At 39.3% G+C, this 18853-nt stretch overlaps 1 long non-coding RNA gene across 2 annotated transcripts; it reads left to right on the forward strand.

The window, feature by feature from the left end:
* The first annotated feature begins 41 nt into the window (after positions 1-41).
* LOC145546332 (uncharacterized) lies at positions 42-4821 on the forward strand. Of its 2 annotated transcripts, none has more exons than XR_014082759.1 (2): positions 42-114; positions 3039-4141. It is a non-coding gene; the product is annotated as an uncharacterized LOC145546332 (long non-coding RNA). The 2 variants fall into 2 exon arrangements; XR_014082758.1 differs by having other exon boundaries at positions 53-126; positions 3039-4821.
* The last annotated feature ends 14032 nt before the right edge of the window (positions 4822-18853 follow it).

The following is an 18853-nucleotide window of genomic DNA, read 5'->3' on the forward strand; positions in this document are numbered from 1 at the left end:
GCCGCGGGGAGCCTGGTGCGCATGCGCCGAACTCATGCGCAGACTCGGGGCGGAGGTTTTGTCAGAAAGGTTGACGCAATCGCGCACTTTCGGGGAGGGGACTTGTGGACCCAGGTGAGGAGCTAGGTATGTTTTTCTGAGGCGTGGAGGTGATCTCTCCGAAGGATGCGATCTTACTGACTGCACCCGGTGATTACAGCTGCGCTTGCTCACCTAAATCTGTATGTTGTTGCCCCGGGAGTCTGTTGTTTTTCAGTCGCTGAGTCGTGTCTGACTCTTTGCGACCCTATGGACTGCAGCACGCCAGGCTTCCCTGTCCTTCACCCTCTCCCGGACTTTGCTCAGACTCATGTCTGTTGTGTCGAGTGACGCCATCCAACCATCTCATCCGCTGTCATCTGTTTCTCCTGCCCGCAGTCTTTCTCAGCTTTAGGGTCTTTTCCAATGAGTCGGATCTTTACATCAGGTGGTGAAAGGATTGGAGCTTCACCCTCAGTCCTTCCGGTGAATATTCAGGGTTGATTTCCTTTAGGATTGACTGGTTTGATCTCCTTACTGTCCGGAAGTCTGTATCTCCACCCAAACAAGATACTTTTATAACCACTTTCCTAAGATCGTAAGCACTTCACATGCAGGGAGCCAGAAATGACCGCTTCCTCCCGCCAGAGCTGTTCCTCTCCTCTGTTGTCTCCACCACGGCCTAGTCACTAAAACCGGGGCATCATTCTTTCTCCCCTCTCCTTCCAAGTCTCAACAGTTGTAACTTTTAAATTTTTTAAGGAACTCCAGCCCTCCCCTTTCATCTCCAGCGTCACAGCTTTTGTTCAGGCCATGGCAATTTCCAACGGGGATAATTCCTACCTGCCTTGTGCCTGTGTGTGTGCGTGTGTTTGTGTGGTCCTGCAGTCTGCATAGACCATGGGGGTGCTAAGTCACTTCAGTAATGCCTGACCCTTTGCGACCCTATGGACCATAGCCTGCCAGGCTCCTCTGTCCGTGGAATTCTCCAGGCAAGAATACTGGAGTTGGTTGCCATGCCCTCCTCCAGGGGATCTTCCTAAGGGATCAAATTCGGGTCTCTTATGTCTCCTACGTTGGCAGGCAGATTCTTTAACATTAGCACTACCCGGGAAGCCCGCATAGACCATAACCTTAATCAAATTCTCAAAGGTCTCTGTGACTAGAAAGAACTAGTTGCATTTTAGCTGGGCAATCTCTGAATCTACACTGGCGAGCTGCTGGTTGTTCTCATTACCTTGTCTCATGATGGTGAAGAGTCCACTTATTTACTACCTCAACCCCATACTCCCATCTCTGGTGGGACTGTAAAATAGTACAACCATTCTGAAAATATTTTGGTGAGTTCTTTAAATGATAAACATATATCTACCTCATGCCATTCCATTGCTAGTTATTTATCCAAGAGGAGGAAAAGCACATGTGATTACAAAGACTTGTATTGGCATCCTTATTTGTATTTGCTGAGAAATGGAAATAATCCAAAGGTCCATCAACAAGTAAATGGATAAACCAGTTGTGGTAGATAATAAAAACAGAACAAACTTGATACCTGCGTCAACATGGATGAATCTTAAAATAGTTACGCTGAGTGAAAGAAGCCAGGAAATAAAGTACATTCTGTATGATTTCATTTCTATAACATTCTAGAAAATGTAAACTCTAGTGATAGTAGATCAGTGGTTGCTAGGGGACGGGTTGTTTTTGAAAGAGGCAAGAAGGAGAGATTGCAAAGGGACATAAAGAATATTTGGGGAGGTGATGGACATTATCTTGCTTGTGGCAACCGTATTACAGATACATGCGGTGTCAAAAATTGGACACTTCAACATGGAAGCAGCCTAAATGTCCATTAACAGATGAATGGATAAAGAAGATGTGGTAGCTATGGATAATACAATGGAGTATTACTGAGCCATAAAAAAGAATGAAATAATGCCATTTGTAGCAACATGGATGGACCTAGAGATTATTATTCTAAGTGAAGTAAGTCAGACAGAGGAGGCCAAATATCATATGATGTCACTTACGTGCTAAATCTAAAAAACAATCAAATGAACTTGTTTGTAAAACAAACAGACTCACAGACATAGAACACAAACTCATGGTTCCCAAAATGGAAAGGAGGAGGGGCATCAGATACACACTGCTATATATAAAACAACAAGGACCTACTGTATATCACAGGGAACTATATTCAATATGTTGTAATAACCAAAAATGGAAAAGAATCTGAAAAAGATATATAACTGAATCACTTTCTGTACACCTGAAACTCACATACTGTGAATCAACTATACTTCAATAAAAATAGACACTTTAATTTGTACACTTTACATCAACATACTTCAATAATGTTCTAAAAAATAGCAGTACATGTTCATTGTAAAAAGTAAAACTTCCACACTTACTTTCTCAGGGAAAAAGTTCTCAAATTGTTTATAGTTATTTAAATAATTGGAGTGAATTCTTTGTGGCTTTTCCTTTGGAGAATATATTTTTAATATAGTTTTACTTATTTGGGATCATATTCTACATATGGTTTTGCAATCTTCTTTTTAAAAAATTTTGCATAGATTTTCATTGATGTGAATATCTAGAGCTAAGGGATTCCAAAGCAGGAATGTACTAATATTTATTTAACCATTTCCCTATCGTATAACACAATGTGGTTTCCAATTTTCCCCTTTAACAATAGACACAGTTTAAAGCACAAGTTTTAAAGTACTAACTATATACTCTATATAGGTTGCACAGTTTAAACTACCAACAGTGTACGAGAGCTCTCTTTTCCCTAAATGTTTTTTGACAATGAATATTATGAATATTATTAATCATTTATACATTTGCCAATTCAAGGGTATATTGTTTTAAATTTTCATTTCTCTGATTACTAGTCTAGATGAGCATCTTTTTGTATATTTCTTGGCTATTTGAATCTTTTTTGTGAATTACCTCTTGGTATCCTTTGCCCATTTTCCGTTGAATTATCTCCCTTCCTTTGTTTTGTTTTTTTTTAGTATGATGGAGCTCTCTGAAGATAAGAGATCTGTGGAAATGTTTTGACGTCTCCTTCACCATACCCCTCTTTTTTTTTTTTTTTTGAGGATGAACGGGACACTGGACTTCCAGTTAGTCAATGATATTTATCAAATACCTACTATATATTAAGCAATCTATAGGCTCTAAGAAAACAACAATGACCAAAAAGAACCTCATACAATCTGATGAGAAGGACCAATACTAAACAATGGTGATAAATAAAATCAAGTCAATTACCACAAATGTGTAAAATTCTGGGTATAGGAAGCACATGGTAAACAGTGACTCTTCTCTGAGCCTATTTTGCTTTATTGTGCCTCACAGATACTGTATTTTTTTTTTTTACAAGTTAGTTTGTGGCAACCTTGCATCACCAAGTCTCTTGGCACCATTTTTCCAATGACATTTGCTCACATTATGTTTCTATGTCACATTTTGATAACTCTAGCAACATTTCAAACTTCTTCACTATTACTATATTTGTTATGGTGATCTGTGATCAGTGACCTTTGATGTTACTATTGCAAAAGTAATACAACTTATTGAAGCCTCAGATGGTGGTTAGCCTTTTTTAGCAATAAAGTAGTTTTTATATGTACATTTTTTAAACATAATGCCATTGCACACTTAATGGACTACAGTGTAGTGTAAACATAACTTTTATATGCACTGGGAAACCAAAAAATTCACGTGACAAGCTTTCCTGCATTATTCACTTTATCGAGGTGATCTGGAATCAACTCACAGTAACTCCAAGGTATGCCTGTATAAGCTGAGCCCTGAAGGATGAGCAAGCAGAGAGATGAAGAGTTTCCAGTGCAAAAGAAACAGCATGTGCCTAGAGCCTTCCCAGTTACTGGATGGGGGTTTGGGATCACAACCATTTCATTTACTAAATGCACTTGTCTAAAGTTGGTCATCGACTCTCCACTCCCAATGCAAGGGGCCTGGGTTCGATCCCTGCTCAGAAAACTAGATCCTATATGCTGCATCTAAGAGTTCATGTGCTGCAACTAAAGACTCCATGTGCCACAACCAAGACCCAACAGAGCCAAACAAATAAAAGTAAATAAAAATAAAAGTTTAAAAACAAAGTTGGTCATCAAGGACAGAGAGGTCAGAGTGTGCAGGACGCTTGATTTGGCATGTGGCATCCCATGGAAATACGCCACCCACAGCTACTGACAGAGCCTTAAAAATACATCAATGCAGTTGCTCCTCAGTGACTGGAAGGGCACTGTGCACCCTCCACACATTTTCCAGGCTCCAACTGCCTTGGCGTTGGACAACCCTGTTAGCTCAGACGATAAAGAAACTGCCTGCAATGCAGAAAACCCGGGTTCTATCCCTAGGTCAGAAAGATTTCCTGGAGAAGGGAAGGGCTACCGCCTCCAATGTTCTTGCCTGGAGAATTCTATGGACAGACCGTGGAGTCGCAAAGAGTCGGACACGACTGAGTGACTAACACTTCGAACAACGCTGTGGCTGTGGCTGTAATTTATCCTTCCTACATGGGCCTCAGGAAGCTTGCACCGGATCCTCCCACCTGCTGAGACTCACATCTGAGGGGGTGGGAAGAACTAAGTGAGCAGGCATTCTGGCTGTTTGCTGCTGCCAAGCACCGCAAGTGTTTAACAGGATTGCACTCCCTTCCATATGTTCACACAGACATTTATTCACACACATTTTTAAGGTTTTATATGCACTCTCCTCCTGATCCCTGAAAAATATTATAAACAGATGCACATCCTTGTTCTGAAAGATGTCTCAATGCCCAGTGCTTTAAAATTTCCCTAAATTTGAAATGACAAATAGAAAGGACTGTTTTCCCTCCTTCCCCCAGTTTGTCCTTGCTTATTTCAGTAAGATTTCCTACCTTAGAGAGCTTCCTGGCTTACAACTGTTCCTCATACACCAGGTAGACAGTTTAATGAAATGCTTTGGGCAAGAAAGTCACAATCCAATTCCTAGGAGGAACGTTGACCTAATAAAAACAAGATACACCTTGTTTTATACAACAGATGGACTCTGAAAATTTTAGGTATAAACTGACCTTTGGTAAATTGAATTCCCTCCCATACCTTATATAATAATTTTGGAGTCGATTTCTTAATTTCTGACTAACCTCCAGTGTGAGGGACTCCTGACCACAGTTTATGACTTGAGATAAGGCAAAGAGAAACCTTGAATCATCTCCTGCCCATTTCCAACCTTCCTCCACCAACCTTACAATGACTCTAGTATTAAGACTCCTATTTAAGGGCTTCCCTCAAGCTCAGACAGTAAAGAATCTGTCTGAAATGCAGGAGACCTGAGTTCGATCCCTGGGTTCAGAAGGTCCCCTGAAGTAGGAAATGGTAACCCATTCTAGTATCTGCCTGGAGAATCCCATGGACAGAGGAGCCTGGCGGGCTACAGTCCATGAGGTCACATAGAGTTGGACACAACTGAGCAACTTTCATTAGATTCTACAAGGCTACTTTAACAAAGTATGACAAATCAGGTGGTTTAAAACAACAGAAATGTATTCTTTCACAGTTCTGGAGCCAGAAATCCAAAAGCAAGGTGTCAGTAGGGCCATTCAATAGGGCCATACTCCATCTGAGACTCTGGGGAGGATCATTCCTTGCCCTTTTCCAGGTTCTGGTGATGGCCAGCGTCACTCCAATCTCTGCCTCCGTTGCTATGTAGTGTCTGTATTAGTAAGCTTGGGGTGCCAAAACAAAATACCAAAGACTTGGTGGCTCAAACAACAGAAATTTATTTTCTAGTAATTCTGGAAGCTGAAAGTCCAAGATAAGTGCCAGCCTGGGGAGAGCTCTCTTCCTGGCGTGGCCTTCTCGCTAGGACCTCACACGGTAGAGACATAGCCTTCTCTTATAAGAGTACTAATAACTATTGCCTTCTCTTATAAGAGTACTAATCTGTCATGAGGTCCCCACCTCAAGGCCTCATCTAAACCTAATCATCTCCCAAAGGACCCATCTCCAAATACCATCACACACAGGGTTAGGGCTCCAATGTATAATGGATTTGGGGAGGACAGAATCCAGTCCACAGGGATATTCTCCTCTCTGTAAGCACACCAGTCCTACTGTATTAAGGGTTCACCCTAATCCAGCATGATGTCAACTATATCTGCAATGAACCTATTTCCAAAAAAGGTCACATTCTGAGGTACTGGGGGTTTAGAATGTCAACATATCTTTTGAAGGGGCACAATTCAACCTCCAACAATCCTTGTGTATACACATGGGTCCTACACTTTAAAGAAGAAAGAAGGTGATAGAGGGTGGAGGCAAACTGGTTAGCTGAATTCTTTAAACAACAACAACAAACTTCTATCCTCCGTCGTGCCCCAAAGTAGGGATAGTTCCCACTTGGGAGGGGTAAGTACATATCTGATGACTGGCTCTGGCTTGAAGCAAGTACCGTCCCTGGGAAATCACGGTAATCACTGCAGCCACCCTGTATTACTCTCTAGAGTACCATTTCTACCACCAAAGCTCCTCTCATGGGAGACTACATGCTTTTTCTTATTTCTCCACAGCATAGCAGGGGCAAAGCATGAACTTAAAAAAAAAAAATCAAAGGACAGAAAACTGTACTTATACTCTGTAATAACCTGTATGGGAAAAGACTCTTAAAAAGAGTGGATATATGTATATGTATACTTTGGCCACCTGATGCAAAGAACTGACTCATTGGAAAAGACCCTGATGCTGGGAAAGATTGAAGACAGGAGGAGAAAGGGACAACAGAGGATGAGATGGTTGGATGGCATCACCGACTCTATGGACATGAGTTTGAGCAAGTTCCAGGAGTTGGTGATGGACAGGGAAGCCCGGTGTATTGCAGTCCATGGGGTGGCAAAGTGTTGGACACGACTGAGCGACTGAACTGATGTGTATAACTGACTCACTTTTATGTATAGCAGAAAATAGCATTGTAAATCAAGTATACTCCAATAAAAAACTAAAAATCCAAATAAAAACAAAGCAGACCAAAAATATAACTGGACAAGTTCTATTTTAAACCATAAGAAAAGTTGAACTGAATTTTTAAGCAATACTTTACTAAAGTCTCCAAGACACAGTATCAGAATTGGAAAGTGTGAGCATGCAGCTCACACATTCAAAGTTTTGGGGACTGGAAATTCTGAAAAACTCACTGCAAACACATAATTTTAATAACATACGGCCACACTATTTTATGTGCATGGTTGGTCTCTCAGAAAAGTAAGGGAAATCAGTAATATCTGCCGATAACAGAAACCAAGAACCCTGTTTGTATACTGCAAAAAGAATATGACACAGACAGTAAAGTGTTCAAATAAGTGTATGTCCTGGTGCATTTGTACATATGTGTAAACCTACAGAATCACTATATAGATCAATATTTAAAATGTTTCCAAAATCTTAGAAGGCTCCATCATCCCTGTTTCTAGTCAACATCCCTAAAAGAGAACCATTAGTCTGATTTCTATCTCTATAGATTTAGTTTCAGCTCTTCTTGAACTATATGTAAATGGAATCAAATAGTATGCTTGATTTTAATGATTGGTTAGAGGAACAAAAGGCAAGGCCTTTGGCAGGATAAAATGGTGAAGCAAAATTGAGACCCCCCCCACTTACGAAGCTAGGAACCATGATGACCTCATCCTCAGTGAAAGAATAAGCTAGGAAAAAAGTCTATCTGCTTGCAAAGGTAGCCAAGAAGGAAATGTTTTAGGCCACAGCTCTGAAGGAAAAATAAAAATAGAAGGCTTTCTTAAGAAAGCATTATTATAAATATGCCCTTATATGGATTTAAAGCCATACTATATTCTCACAGTGTTGCAAATCCCAAGCCTAGGTATTAATTTAAACTGTTCTTTAGTGGACGGCATCATCAGTACCTGTCAGAACATTCTGAGCTCATTTTGAAGGAACATACCCCAAATTCAGGCACTGCAGTATTCCTACAGATTGTATGCTTAGTCCCTCAGTCATGTCCAACTCTGTGATCCCATGGACTGTTGCCCGCCACACTCCTCTGTCCCTGTAATTTTCCAGGCAAGAATACTGGAGTGGGTTGCCATTTCCTACTCCAAGGGATCTTCCTGACCCAGGGATCGAACCTGTGTCTCATACATATTAAGATAAACAAAATTTTTCAAATGCAAATATGTGAGGCTAAGAGTAAATTTAAAAGAAATCATAACTATAGTCCAAAGCACATCAGATATTAGAATTATCAAATGTGAAATAAAAATACTATACTTAAAATGTTCAAAGAAATGAAAGAGGGACTTAAAGAAACTAGAGACCATAAAAATGAGAAAGAACCAAAGAATTTCTAGACGTAAGAAAATATAACAACAGAAATAAAAACCTTAGTCACTGAATAAACCTCAGTGAATGAATTAAACAGCAGATTACACATGGGCTACCACTCAACCATAAAAAGAATAAAATTTTGCCATTTGTAAAAACATGGATGGACTTGAAAGGTATTATGCTAAGTGAAATAAGCCAGACAGAGAAAGACAAATATTGTATGATCTCACTTACATGTGGAATCTAAAACACAAACAAATTAGTGAATATAACAAAAAAGAAGCCAGACTCACAGATATAGAGAACAAACTAGTGGTTATTAGGGTGGAGAGGGAAGGGGAAAGGGGCATTAAAAGAGCAGGGATTAAGAAATACAAACTGTTATACATATAATAAGGTACAAAGGTATATTGTACAACACAAGGAATATAGCCAATGTTTTATAGTAATACTAATGTAGAATAAAATTGTGAATCACTATATTGTACACCTGTAACTTGTATGATATTGTGTATCAACTATACTTCGACTTTTTAAAATTGGCAAAAAAAAAATCAAATCACCATGTTGTACACTCCGAATTATCATAGTGTTGTAGATCAATTATACTTCAAAAACAAAGAAACTTATAGAAAAAGAAATCATATTTGTGGTTACCAGAGGCAGGATATGGAGGAAAGAGGAACTGTATGCAGGTAATCAAAAGGTACCAACTTCCAGTCAGAAATAATACTAGGGATGTAATATACAACATGATAAATATAACTGACACTGCTACGTGTTATATATGAAAGTTGAGAGTACATGTTAAGAATTCTGATCACAAGAGAAGACATTTTTTTGATTTCTTTAGTTTTGTATCTATGCAATGAGGGATGTTCACTAAATTTATTGTGTTAATCATTTAATGATGTATAAATGTCAAATCATTATGCTGTACACCTTAAACTTATACAGTGTTGTACATCACTTATATCTCAATTAAAGTGAGAAAAAAAGAATGATTAATATTAAAATCACTGACAGTATCAAGTGCGGGAACACAATATGGAGCAATCAAGAATTTTTCTAATTTTTGGCTGTGCAGCACAGCATGCGGGATCTTAGTCCCCTAACCAGGGATCAAACCCATGCCCCCGCAGTGGAAGTGTGGTGTCTTAACCACTGGATCGCCAGGGAAGTCCTGAAATGAGAATTCATATATACTGCTGACTAGAGTGTACATTGGTACTAGTTTGGAAAATTCTTTAGCAGTATCAACTAAAGCTAAAGATATAAAAACTTTATGTTAGAGCAACTCCATCCCTTGTTATATACTCAACATACATGTTTATGTCCATCAAATGACTGTATAGCAATATTCAAAGCAGATTTATTCATAATAGCAAAAACTGGGAACAGATATCCATCAGCAAATAAATATGTAAATTGTGGTATATTTATACAATAGCATACTAATCAGCAATACAAATAATGAACTACAGACACATGCAACATCATGGTTGAATCTTGGTGCGACAACTGTGCTCTGCTGAGATCAGGCTCTCTGTATTACAATCAGGAAAATGTTCTGTGCAGTGAGCTAGGTAATTGTGGAGCTTACCATTAGTTGCCCTTCTCTTAGGGATCTTCAGTTTTGTGCTGCCTATTGGCCACTGCCTGAACGCAATTGCTCATACAGTTTGGTCTGGTTTACAGTTACAGCAAGACCAGTCTATTACCAATTCCTCCACCATGGTTAGAAGTCCTATGTCATTATTAAGAAATAATATGAATTGCACTTAGGAAAACTGAATGAAGGGATGGAGAGAGGAAAATGATATGTAACTGCAAGAGCCTTTACTCATACTGGAACCGAAGACACAGAATATTTAGGTGGAAGGAAGATTAGTAAATTTTTGATATGATATGATTGAGATGCTGTAATTGATATGACATGATATGACTGAGATGCTGTAATAGTTAAAGGCTAATCTGCTATAACAGAGAGACCTGAAAATGCAATGATCTAAATATTAAGTATACTTCTTTGTGGAATGATCTAGTAATCTCCACAGTCAGGGAGCTCTGCTCTGTGAGGTCATGCAAGGACCCAGGCTAGTGAGGTAGGTCCATGCACTGGTCACACCTGACTTTCAAGTCATCACCATATCTAGCAAGCTGATGTAAGGGAGAAAGATAGTTATATTACACATACCCAATACTTAAGTCAAGATCCAGAAGTGGCATGCATTGCTTTTGCTTACATTGCATTGATAGGAATTACTCACATTGGTCACACCTAAATACAATGTGAGCTGAGAAATACTGAGAGCTGGATATCTGTTCAGCTAGAATTCTAGTATAATGGAGAATGGGAGAATAGATTGGTGACAGGGTGTGAAGAGGTCAACAGTCAGCAAGTGTGCCATGGATGCTTGTGGGTTCCCCAAGTAAACTGCTTATAAGACAGCTGTGTATGGAGATCTGGTACTGAACAGTCTTCTGGACTAGAGACATAAACTCAGAAGCCAGCAGTATATGAGTGGGAGTCAAGGACATGAATATTGATGCAATCACCCAAATGAATTGAGAACTGGAACAGAGCCCTGGGAGAATAACTCTGAAGGAAGTAGGGAGAAGGGAGGTCCCAGGAAGGAAATTACAAAGGATCAGAGAAGTGGAAGGAGAACCAGGTAGAGGAGGACCAGAGAAAGCTAGGCAAAAGGAATTTCAAAAAGAGAGTGATCAACAGAGTCACCGTATGCACAGAACTCAGGTAATATAAGTACAGAAATGCATTCACTGGGTTTTATTATTAGTTCAACTTCAATAAATATATGAAGGATAAACAAATGAACCTGAAGGAGGTAATAAAGGCCTGCTGCTAAGTTGCTTCAGTCGTGTCCGACTCTGTGCGACCCCATAGACAGCAGCCCACCAGGCTCCGCCGTCCCTGGGATTCTCCAGGCAAGAATACTGGAGTGGGTTGCCATTTCCTTCTCCAGTGCATGAAAGGGAAAAGTGAAAGTGAAGTCGCTCAGTCGTATCCGACTCTTAGCGACCCCATGGACTATAGCCTACCAGGCTCCTCTGTCCACGGGATTTTCCAGGCAAGAGTACTGGAGTGGGATGCCATTGCCTTCTCCAAATAAAGGCCTAAAGCATTAACAATGGAAATAAAAGGAAAGGTTAAGGCAGTAGAAAGTATGATTTTTAGTAGGCATATAGCTGAAAAATGACTGGCTGTAAGTTGATGATTATTGAAATTGGGTACATGGGATTTTATTATATCAATCTCTTTACTTTTGTGTATAGATAAAAATTTCTAAGGGAAAAAATGTTTAAAAAAAAAGTCCATCCTGCCCCCTAAAGAGACAGCTACAGACAGGGAGAAAATATGTAATATGTATATTTGACAATGGTCTTACATACAGAATATATAAAGAACTCCTATAATTCAATAAAGAAATAACTCAATAGAAAAATGGGGAAAAGATTTGAAGAAGGACTTCACAAAAGAGGTAATTCAAATGACCAATAAACATGTGACAAGGTGTCAAGTGTCAGCTGTCATTGGAGAAATGCAAACAAAGCCCACGAATTATAAGCATAATTATAAGAATGAAAAAAATTGTAACATCAAATTTTAACAAGAGTGTGGAACAACTGTAAGTCTCATACACTGCTGGGGAGGGTGTAAATTGGTAGAACCACTTTAGAAAACTGTGTTTATCAAAACTGAACTGAGGCATACTCAATAACCCAGAAATTTCACCCTCAACAGAAATGTGACCCAAGTCATATAAAAGGATGTTCATAGCAGCACTATTTGTACTGTAAAAGACTAGAAATAAGCTAAATGTCCACCATAATAGAATGGATAAATTGTTGCATGTTCATTAATACTATGCAGTAATGATGATGAACAAATGACTGCTCCCTACAATAGAGATGAACCTCATGAACATATAAATGAGAGATCTAATCCTAACCACACAAAATACCACACACTATATGGTTCCATTTATATAACATTCAAAAAGAAGCAAAACTAATCTATGGTTTTGGAAGTTATCACAGAGATTAATTTTGGGGAGGATGGTGGAAATAATGACTAAGAAGGAAGCAGGGGAGGTTTCTGGGGTGTGGCAATTGCTCAGTTTCTTAATCTGGGTGATGGGTTACATGAGTGTGTTGAGTTTGTGATAAATTAATAATCTTCACATTTAATATTTATATACTCTTATGGAGATATATTTGGGCTTCCCAGGTGTCTCAGTGTTAAATGAATCTGTCTGCCAATGCAAGAGACATGGGTTCAATCCCTGGGTCGGGAAGACCTCCTGAAGAAGGAAATGGCAACGCACTGCAGTATTCTTGCCTAGGAAATCCATGGATAGAGGAGCCTGGGGGGCTACAGTCCATGGGGTTGCAAAGTGTCAGACACAACTGAGCACGCATGCACCCATGGAGATACATTGCCCTTCAGTAAAAACTAAAGGGGGAAAAAAAGAACATATTTTCCCTGTGAAAGTTGCTCAGTTGTGAATGACTCTGTGACCCCATGGACTACACAGTCCATGGAATTCTCCAGGCAATACTGGAGTGGGTAGTGTTTCCCTTTGGAAACCAGTTAAAGAAGGTACTGTTCATTTGTTCCATCCTTTTCTTGTCCTGTATGGGTGTGATCAGTTGCTCAGTCATGTTCAACTCTTTGTGACCCCATGGACTGTAGCCCACCAGGCTCCTCTATGAAATTTTCCAACCAAGAATACTGGAGTGCGTTGCCAGTTCCTACTCCAGGGGTTCTTCCTGACCCAGATATTGAACCTGCGTCTCTTGCATCTCCTGCATTTGCAGGCAAATTCCTTATCACTGAGCCAACTGGGAAGCCCTACCTCTCCTATCTTACTCTACTTTTTTTTTTTAAGCTGATTAATACATGTTACAAGGCATCAAAAGCCTTTTCCATTTCTCACCTGTGGTTCACCCTATAAGAATATTATTTCAGGAAACACTAGTACTGCACTCAGGCTATGGCATAATTCTCAGGTAAATAAGCAACTTACCATTAACACCAATTTTCCTAGACTAAAAACTCTAAGCTGTTTGAACAAATTCAAGGAAGGTCTGTGATTATCAGATTCTAAATAAAACACATATGTTGTTCCAAAATGGGTTAGATACATTCCTCCTTAAAGGAATGCAACTGAATGAATTATTATAGTCTTATTTTAGCCCTGAGAAAATTTAAAATTCTAAAGATCCTTTCTTTGATTTCTGTATAGGTCAGTCTGGTGCATATTATACCATAAACTGTCTTCTGCTGTGGTGATATTACCTCTCATCCTTTCCACAGCCCTGAAAATACAGCAGGGTCTGTCCATCTGTCCTCCATCACTCCACACAGCAGAAAGTATGTTTGACTGAAGCAGAAGAAAGATGCTCTCATGTCTCCTGATTGCTGGTTTGGAGATACTGGGGAATGATGGAATGAGTTTGGTGCTAAACTCTTGAGCATGGTCTTTAATAGTTCACAGGTTTCTCTCTGAATAAAAATTCTGGTTAAATAGATGCCATTTTGATGAATAAATGTAAGTAGCATAACATATTTCAGAGCTAGTTGGTTCTATCAGAACTAGTTCTTGTCAACAGATGAACTCCTGACTCATCTCCCTTCCCAAAGATGGTGACATGGGAAGCGTCCAGCCACCTGTCCAGATCTGGGTCTCCAGCACCTGCTCTCGCTCTACTGCCAGTTAATTGCATGTTCTTCTGTGGATCCTGGCAGGAGGACTGTTTGAAGATTCTTGCAAACGTAGCAAATCTTTTGTTCTATGATGAGTGTGTCAGTTCATTTATAACAGAGACATCAACAATCTAAATCAAGGCATAAGATTGGACAAAGGGGCCTTCACATTCATTTCTGCCACTCAGATTCTATTATTTTCAACAATAAAACTGTAAGAATGCCCTTTTTTCTCATTAAAAAACCCCACTAAGTGCTATTAAAGCAAAACATTATATATTAAGATTGGTTACAGTCCACCACGCTCAATACTAACAATTTGAATAATACTGTTTTAAAAGCCCAAGATATTCCTGTGTTTGGCATTTTAAGGGATGCTTCCTATCCAAGCCTCTGGCAACAAAGCTGGGAGTCAGCTTGAGGCATTTTGTTCCAGAAACCTATTGTTTTAGCCACTTGGCTCAGGAAATTAGTAAAACTAAATGGAGAGCATTTAAACAATATAACAAAAGTGGCCCTGAAAAGATCGGAGTTCTAACTTCCCTTTTGCCGTGTCTAAACTCTACTACTCTGTCTTTGTGAAAGGATCTCCTCAAACTCCAGATTGTTGCCCAGGCAGAAACATGTCACCAGATCCTTTATTAACAAATATATGATGTTCTCAAAGTCCACTCCCAAATGAAAAAAAGTTTGTAGAATTTTCCTAAGAGTTGCAACACTGACTAAACATACTAGACAGGCAGTGAAAAGTTTGGTAAAGGGCAAAATTAGTGAAGATTTATAAAATTCAAGCAAATATTCTTTACTGAATATCTACTCTGGGTCTAATATGTTAAGGATATAACAGTAGATTATAGCATTACTTCTGCCTTCAGGGAGCTTATCATTCTTAAAGAAAGAAAGACTTACACAAGAAATAATTAGAGAAGATAGAAGAAAAAACTCTTGAGCAGAACACAATTGTGCATCCCACTATTACAGCTAACCAGAGTTCAGTAATTAGAAAGCCTACATACTTGGAATTTTCAATTAAATTCACTAGGTCGCTCTATGGAGAAAGAAATGGCAACCCACTCCAGTGTTCTTGCCTGGAGAATCCCAGGGACGGGGGAGCCTGGTAGGCTGCCATCTATGGGGTCGCACAGAGTTGGACACGACTGAAGTGACTTAGCAGCAGCAGCAGCAGCAGGTCGCTCTAAGAATTCAAACTTAAAAAGAAAAACAAAAAACAGTTAAAATTCAAGAGTCTGTCAATCTCGAATATTTCCTTCAATTCTCTACCTCCAGGAAAACCTGACAAAAGCATTGTTTGCTATGCTTCACAATTAAAGGATTACTCAAGCTTCCATGGACTAGGCTTCCTTGGTGGCTCAGAGGTAAAGAATCCGCCTGCTAATGCAGGAGACATAGGAGACCTGGGTTCGATCCCTGGGTCGGGAAGATCCCCTGGAGAAGGAAATGGCAACCCACCCCAGTATTCTTGCTTGGGAGAGCCCACAGAGAAGCCTTGTGGGCTACAGTCGATAGGGTTGCAGAGTAGGACATGACTGAAGTGGCTTAGCACGTACATATGCAACCTTCCCTGAAGACCTGAACCTCTATTGACTATTTACTCCTTGACCTTACTGTAATACTTTTATAGCATGTCTAGCATTCAAAGGATTACCTCCATTTTATGCCAAGCATGTTGATATATTTAATGAATAGAGCACAGTTCCTACCTTAAAGGAGTTAACCTGAAAAAGATATGTGCGTAGTTTTAATACAATGCAACTAACTAGGACAGGCATATACCAGCTATCTCTGGGATATAAGAAGGGCAAGACTTCCCCGGTGGTCCAGTGGTTAAGACTCTGCACTCCCAATGCAGGAGGTGCAAGTTCAATCCCTGGTCAGGGAACAAACATCCCACGTGCCAAACGGTGAGGCCTTAAAAAAAAAAAAAAAGAAGGGCACATATGAGGAAAGGGCAAGGAGAAATGGGGTTGCTCCATTATTTGCAATGGTAAGTTTGATCACTTGAGAAGGGTGACTGCCACCAGAGCTTTCACTGTAAAGATATCTATGTCTCTTCATGAGCCTGGAGGGGAAAGAAAAGATGGGTAGGAGATGATCTAGCCAGATAAAGCCTAGAAGAGGGGTGAGAACATGAGGCAGAGGGGACAGACGAGCACCAAGCTGAGAACAAGTAGAGCGTGACCCTGTAGAGGCAGGCAGTACAATCACGATGTGTGTTAAGTTAGGCCAGGGCCTTGTAAGCCAGTGGTAAGGAGACTGGTTTATCTTCTAGGCTAATACTACTCAATATATTGCAAGGATTACAACTTGCTGGAGGTTTAGGTGATAGCATTTTTTAAGCAATAAAGTACTTTTTAAAACAAGGTATGTACATTGTTTCTTAGACGTGCTATTGCATATTTAATAAACTTCAGCAGTGTAAACATAACCTTTTTTATATGCACTGGGAAACCAAGTAATTCCTATGACTGGCTTTACTGCCATACTTGCTTTATTGCAGTGAACTGGTACCAAACTTGCAATATTTCCATGGTATGCCTGTAGTCTCCAAAAGTGTGGTGTGCCCTGGGATGCTGGAGGAGAAATTTCAATTATCTTTTAAAATATCTATGGTAGTGGTAGTGATTTAATTGCCAAGTTGTGTCCGACTTGTGACCCCATGGACTGTAGCCCACCAGGTTCCCCTATCCATGAGGTTTTCCAGGCAAGAATACTGAAGTGGGTTGCCATTTCCTTTTCCATAAAATACATTTCATAATGGACAATATTATATGCATGAATTGAAATCAGGACCATAAGAGGAAGACTAGGAGATAGGGAGAGAGAGGGAAGAGCTGCTTTGAGACTCACTAACTACTTAAGAGCACTCAGAAGGAGCTGTTCAGCAGACAGCTATATATGAAACTGAAGATCTGGGGAGAGGTCTTTGCCTGAACATGGTGATTTGGGACATCTGCTGAAAACACCAGAGAGAAAAAAACAGTGGACCAATGGCAGAACGCTAGGAAACATTTACAGTATTATTTTCTTTTCCAAAAGGAAAATAAGAGCACAAGGAATGGTGCTTATACTCTTATTTAAAAATTTTAAAAAGCTTCCAAATATTAATACAAAGTTAGTAACTGCTATTCCTTACTATTCCCATTCCTGTATGAAAATGAAGCTCCGTGCACCATGAAGGAAAAAAATGTTTCTGCTAGCAACGCAGCAGCAATTGAGAAAGAGAAAATTTAATTTTCTTGCCATTTTGAGGGACAGAAGGTAAAGGATATTAAAAAGTCCCCCATGAAATTTGGATGCTTTGAAGAAGTGACGTATTACAGGGTTGGGCCAGGGAAAATACAAAGTGAGTCTGGAATATCTTGTGTCAAAAAGCAAAGAAGTGTTTCAAGATTGAAAGGGATGTCAATAGGACATAAGAACAAGCTTAGAGTGGCTCCTGCTTACCAAATTTGGAATGATTTGAGCATCAAAAAGAATAATGAATTTTAACACACTGAATATAAAAAGAATCTTGATCTACAGTGACATTTCAAAGTATGAGATGAAAAAATGGAAAGCTCCTCTATACACACCAAAAAATGCCACTATTAAATGCAGAATGAAGGACAGAATCTAAAAATCTCCATGTCACAACTTCTATTTAGTAACAGATTCAGGCTAACAATCATCAACAGATGTTAAAACCATCAGGTTAAAGGTTGCTGAAGAACAGGAAACTCACACGGCCTCACAGATTCCTTCTTAATTATCAAGTGGAAAATACCTTACATTGCAAAGATAAAGCAGATACTACCTGAGCAAATTCAGCATCACCAACAATGGGATGAACTGACATCATGCACTCCTGATGTTATACAAATGAGAAATAAAAAACACCTAGGCAAATTTCTTTCATCTAAATCTAATTATGAAGAAACACTTAAGACAAGTCCAGAAATGTGAACACTCCATAAGACAACTAGCCTGTACTTAAAAAGTGTGTGTGTGTGTGGGGGGGGCGGCAGTGGGTAGGGCAGGGTGACTGCTCTAGAGAAAAGAATGAAAGAAAAGAGACTAAACCCAATGCATAAACCCTGTCTGAGTTCCCAATGAAAACAAAACAGAAACATATAAAGATACAGAATATTTTGGGAGCAACTGGGGAGTATGAATTGTGTATTAGATATTATTAAATCAACATTACATTTCCTGGGTGTGATGATGGTGTGGTGGATGTATAAAAAATGTCCTTGTTTTTAGGAGACATATGGTGATATATTTAATGGTATGGAAGCATCATGATGACTGAAATTTATTCTCAAAGGAATCAGGAAAAAAAAAGAGAAAAGAAACAAACGATTATAGACATAGAGGAGATAAAGAAAATGTAACAAGATGTAAACACCTGGTGAATGAGACAAATGAATGTTCACTGTATTATGTTTCCAACTTCTCTACAGTTAAAAAAATTTTTCAAAATAAAAATTCAGGAAAAATAAATCAATTAATCTATGTGTGGCTAGTATGCTATAGCTGATTTTGTTTATTTGAATATACTCGTAAATGATTTAATACGTTTAAAAACACCCACCATGAAATTTCTTCCCATCAAAGCTAACCAAGGAGGACTAATACCACCTCTGGCCAGTGTCAGCAACATAATCTGTCTCCCCCACCACCTACCTCCGCCACATGAATCAAGAATGATATCTGACTCAACTGTGAAATTAGCAAACCAGCAAAA

This window comes from Giraffa tippelskirchi, chromosome 4 (assembly GCF_054371585.1).
Source record: "Giraffa tippelskirchi isolate mGirTip1 chromosome 4, T2T-mGirTip1v1.2.pri, whole genome shotgun sequence".
Taxonomy (NCBI): domain Eukaryota; kingdom Metazoa; phylum Chordata; class Mammalia; order Artiodactyla; family Giraffidae; genus Giraffa; species Giraffa tippelskirchi.